The sequence below is a fragment of the Triticum urartu genome, chromosome 2 (genome assembly GCF_003073215.2).
Source record: "Triticum urartu cultivar G1812 chromosome 2, Tu2.1, whole genome shotgun sequence".
Classification (NCBI taxonomy): Eukaryota; Viridiplantae; Streptophyta; class Magnoliopsida; order Poales; family Poaceae; genus Triticum; species Triticum urartu.
In genome coordinates this window covers 644326966-644332940 of record NC_053023.1, presented here as the reverse complement: position 1 = coordinate 644332940, position 5975 = coordinate 644326966, and positions in this window count along the sequence as shown.

Sequence of the window (5975 nt, the reverse complement as noted above, 5' to 3'; positions counted from 1 at the left end):
TGATCCTGATATAATTACTTTGGTTGAATCTGATCCTTTTTACGGCTATGAATCTGAAACTGTTGTGGCACATCTTACTAAATTAAATGATATAGCTACCCTGTTCACTAATGATGAGAGAACTCGCTACTTTTATATCCTTAAAATATTTCCGTTCTCATTAAAGGGTGATGCTAAGATATGGTTTAATTCTCTTGATCCTAGTTGTGTGCGTAGTCCCCATGATATGATTTATTACTTCTCCGCTAAATATTTCCCTGCTCATAAGAAACAAGCTGCCTTAAGGGATATATATATAATTTTGTGCAAATTGTAGAAGAGAGTCTCCCACAAGTTTGGGGGAGGCTTCTCCAATTACTTAATGCTTTGCCTGATCATCCTCTTAAGAAAAATGAAATACTTAATATCTTTTATAGTGTACTAACCGATGCTTCCAAAGATTACCTAGATAGTTGTGTTGGTTCTGTTTTCAGGGAAAGAACACCGGATGAAGCTGAAATTCTATTGAATAATATGTTTACAAATGAAAATAATTGGACACTTCCTGAGCCAACTCCTGAGCCTATTCCTAAGCCAACTCCGAAGAAAAGGGGTGTTCTATTTCTCAGTCCTGAAGATATGCAAGAGGCAAAGAAATCCATGAAAGAAAAGGGTATTAAAGCTGAAGATGTTAAGAATTTACCTCCTATTGAAGAAATACATGGTCTTAATTTACCGTCTGTTGAAGAAATATATGGTTTTAATCCATCACCTATTGAAGAAACACATGGTCTTGATAACCCGACACAGGTAGTAAAGGTAAATTCTCTCTATAGATATGATAAAGCTAAAATCCCTCCTAGTAAGTTTGCTAGTCAATGTTTGGATGAGTTTGATAACTTTATGGTTAAGCAAGAAGACTTCAACGCTTGTTTTGGTAGACAATTGAAACAAAATGCTTATATGATTGAACACTTGGGTGATTATATGTCTAGAGTTAAAGGTGAACTTAAACTCATTAGTAAACATGCTTCTATGGTTACCACTCAAGTAGAACACATACTTAAAGCTCAGAATGATTTTCTCAATGAATTAAATAGTAAGAAAAATGATAATGCTGTTCGAGTTATGACTAGAGGTGGTAAAATGACCCAGGAACCTTTGTATCCTGAGGGCCATCCTAAGAGAATTGAGTAAGATTCTCAGAGAAATAATATAGATGCACCTAGTCCTTCTAAAAGGAAGAAAAAGAAAAATGATAGGACTTTGCGTGCTTCTAGTGAACCTATTACCGACACACCTGAGAATCCCAATGATATCTCTATTTATGATGCCGAAACACAATCTGGTAATGAACATGAAACTAGTGATAATGTTAATGATGATGTTCATGTTGATGCTCAACCTAGTAATGATAATGATATAGAAATTGAACCTGTTGTTGATCTTGATAACCCACAATCAAAGAATCAACGTTATGATAAGAAAGACTTTGTTGCTAGGAAGCACATTAAAGAAAGAGAACCATGGGTTCAGAAACCCATGCCTTTTACTCCCAAACCATCCAAGAAAAAGGATGATGAGGATTTTGAGCGCTTTGCTGAAATGATTAGACCTATCTTTTTGCATATGCGTTTGACTGATATGCTCAAAATGAATCCTTATGCTAAGTATATGAAATATATTGTTACTAATAAAAGAAGGATATCGGAAGCTGAAATTTCCACCATGCTTGCTAATTACATTTTTAAGGGTGGAATACCTAAGAAGCTAGGAGATCCCGGAGTACCAACTATACCATGCTCCATTAAAATAAACTATGTTAAAACTGCTTTATGTGATCTTGGAGCCGGTGTTAGTGTTATGCCTCTCTCTTTATATCGTAGACTTGATTTGAATAAGTTGACACCTACCGAAATATCTTTGCAAATGGCTGATAAATCAACTGCTATACCTGTCGGTATTTGTGAGGATGTGCTTGTTGTGGTTGCAAACGTTACTATGTTAACGGACTTTGTTATTCTTGATATTCCCGAGGACGATAGTATGTCTATTATTCTTGGAAGACCCTTTTTGAATACTGCAGGGGCTGTTATTGATTGCACCAAAGGCAATGTCACTCTTCATGTTAATGGTAATGAGCATATGGTACACTTTTCGAGGAAACAACCTCAAGTTCACAGTATCAATTCTACTGGAAAAATTCCATCGATTATTTTTGGAGGTTTTGAATTTCCTCTTCCTACTGTCAAGAAGAAATACGATATTCTTATTGTTGGGGATGTGCATATCCCCGTTGAAGTAACCTAGTGTTATTCGAAAATTCTCCGGTTCCATGTTATTCGGAATGAGTTTGTTAACAAGACTTGATCAACCTTGTTAGTGGATTCCTTTTGATGAGCATGAGATGGATGAAGTTAGAAAACACAACTCTCTGTACCCTCTTTTTACTTTCTATTATTTAGTTTAAATAAAGCAAAAATAGTAATTTTTGTCTGTTTTCTAATTATTCGTGCAATATAAAAATACCCAGAAAATAAAAGTTCTCCAAATGCCCTGAAATTTAAATTTGTTTTTTTCTGGAATATTTGAGAATATCTGGCACTGAGAACACAACAGGGGGACCTGACACCTGGCCACGAGGGTCCAGGGCGCGCCCACCCCCCTAGGCGCGCCCCCTGCCTTGTGGGCCCATGATGGCTCCCCTCCACTTATTCCTGCATCCACACACTTCTTCTTCCTCCCAAAAAATCACTATCCAGCTCAAGCACGAGTTCTAGCTCATTTTGCTGCGATTTTTGATCTCCTTGCTCAAAGCACCTCTCACAAAACTGCTTTGGGGGATTGTTCCTTGGTATGTGACTCCTCCATTGGCCCAATTAGTTTTTCTTCTAGTGCTTTATTCATTGCAAATTTGTGCTACCTAGGTGATCATGTTCTTGAGCTTGCATGTCCAATTTATATGGTTCCAAGTAGTTCTAATGCATGATATAGGCTTTAGGCACTTGTAGGAGTAGTTGCTATCAATATTGTTGAGCTTGGTTCACTTTTATTTGAAGTTACTAAAAATTTCAGAAATTTTTCAGAAGAAGAAATATGTTTAGGAAAATGTACCAAGGTGGTTCTTCAAGGAAGCAAGGACCCATGCTTGCAATGCGTGATGCTGATGATGAGCCACCAAGGGACGCTCCAGTGCGGCCTTGTGAATGGCCTTCGGAGGACTTCACGGATCGAGCAGGAATTAAGGAAGAATTTAACGCATATTTGCGTAACGCTGATCTTGTGAGCTTCGAGGCAGAAAAGTGCCGCCAGTACCACTATCTCACTAGTTCCTTTGTGAGGAGGTTTGAATTTTCATCTTCATGCAATTCTCAAACTGTCCTGTTTGATCTTTATGAAAATTCTTATACTATGGACTTATAGGACTTTACCACTGCTTGTAAACTTCACAACGGGGTAGTGCTAGTGAACCTCGCAAATCTGAATTTATAGATTTTCTTGCTAGTATAACTGTGGGGGAATCTAGAGATATAGCACAAGCTACCATAGGGAGCATTCATTTTCCTGCTATACATTATTTTGCTCTCTTCATAGGTAGGTGCATAAATGGTAAAGATGAAGCATGTCATATGTGTGTCCCCGACCTCAGTATTCTTAGGAGTGCTGTGTCAGGAGATAAATCTTATAACTTGGGAGCTATTGTTGCACGTAGGTTGCATCATAATAGATTTAATGGAGATTTCTTTGGTGGAATTTATGCAATCCGTGTAGCTAATTTTCTTGGTATAACCATACGTGAGGATGATATTGAGTTGCCTCCTGCTTATTTGGATTATGAGGCTATGGTTCGTCATCATTTTGTTGAGAGGAACGATCAGTTCCTCCAGTATCGACTAATCTTTGACAGACGACACACCTATCATGTCGCTCTCCCTGCTTCTACTTTCTTCGATTTTCAGGCAAAGGGAAGATATTTTATAACCAAAGAGGAGGCAAAAGAGTATAAGAGGAGGGCTGAGATAGCTCGCCTCCAAGCTGCAGCCCACGATGCAATGACTGCTGCATCTCAGTACGACCCCAACTACAACTTTGGATATCCACTAGGCCATCTGTGGCATTAGACCAACTTAGGCCAAAAGCCTAAGCTTGGGGGAGTACGTATTTCTCACCGACATTACATTCATGTTCAACACTCATTGCTAGATGTCGGTGCTCATACTTTTTCATTGTATCATATATGCTTGTTTATTTTCTCTTTTTATGCTTTCTTCTTGTGTGTTTAATAAACCTTAAGAAAAACCAAAAAAATTAGTTGTATCTTTTAGCTAGTTTTAGTTTCCATGCTTGTAGTAGTAATTAAAAAGAAAACCCAAAAAGATTTCCTGTTCTTCTTTTGCTTGTTGGGAGCTTTCCCGTGTAAATAGTTTTATTTCTTTTCTTTTCTTTGGGGGTCGATAGGAGAAGACCATAATTAAATTGTTAAAGTGGCTCTTATATGCATAATTGTTGATCTGACAAAAGAGTCCATATTGCCTTGTCTTCTCTTGTTTATTGAATGCTTGCAGATTCCAGCTTAGTCCAATGCACGCACACTATTATTATTATTCACATCATTCGGTCGTGCAAGTGAAAGGCAATTATGACGATATATGATGGACTGATTGAGATGGGAGAAGCTGGTATGAACTCGACCTCTCTTGTTTTTGTAAATATGATTAGTTCATTGTTCCTGATTCAGCCTATTATGAATAAACATGTTTGCAATGAAAATTAGATATTATAGTTGCTTATGCCATGCTTAATTATCTAGGATCTTATAATGGTTTACCTTGCGTGCCAACATGCTATTAAAATGGTTGTGATGTGGTATGATAGGGTGGTATCCTCTTTTGAACAATTCGAGTGGCTTGACTTGGCACATGTTCATGCATGTAGTTGAAACAAAATCAACATAGCCTCTATGATATTTATGTTCATGGTGCATTATATCCTACTCATGCTTGCATTCGGTGTTGATTAATTTTAATGCATGTTCATGACTGTTGTCGCTCTCTAGCTGGTCACTTCCCAGTCTTTTTCTAGCCTTCACCTGTACTAAGCGGGAATACTGCTTGTGCATCCAATCCCATAAACCCCAAAGTTATTCCATATGAGTCCACAATACCTACCTATATACGGTATCTACCTGCCATTCCAAGTAAATTTGTATGTGCCAAACTCTAAACCTTCAAATAAACATTCTGTTTGGTATGCTCGAATAGCTCATGTATCAACTAGGGCTATCCGTATCTTCCATGTTAGGCGGGTTATTCTCAAGAGGAGTGGACTCCGCTCCTCACTCACGAGAAAATGGCTGGTCACCGGGATGCCCAGTCCCATGCTTTATGCAAATCAAATCAAAATAATTGCAAACAAAACTCCCCTGGGACTGTTGTTAGTTGGAGGCACTCGTTGTTTCGAGCAAGCCATGGATTGATGCTTGTTGGTGAAGGGGGAGTATAAACTTTACCATTCTGTTTGGGAACCGCCTATAATGTGTGTAGCATGGAAGATATCGCCATCTCTCGGTTGTTATGTTGACAATGAAAGTATACCGCTCAAAATATTATTCACCTCTATTTCAAAACCGAGCTCTGGCACCTCTACAAACCCCTGCTTCCCTCTGCGAATGGCCTATCTATTTACTTTTATGTTGAGTCATCATCCTCTTATTAAAAAGCACCATTTGGAGAGCACCACTGTCATTTGCATTCATTACTGTTAGTTTACATTGAGTATGACTTGACTGGATCTCTTTTTACCATGAATTACAATGTCTAGTCAGTCCTTGATCTTTAAAGGTGCTCTGCATTTATGTTTTGCGGTCTCAGAAAGGGCTAGCGAGATACCATCTTGTTATATCATATTATGATTGTTTTGAGAAAGTGTTGTCATCCGAGATTTATTATTATTGCTCGCTAGTTGATTATGCCATTGATATGAGTAAACATGAGACC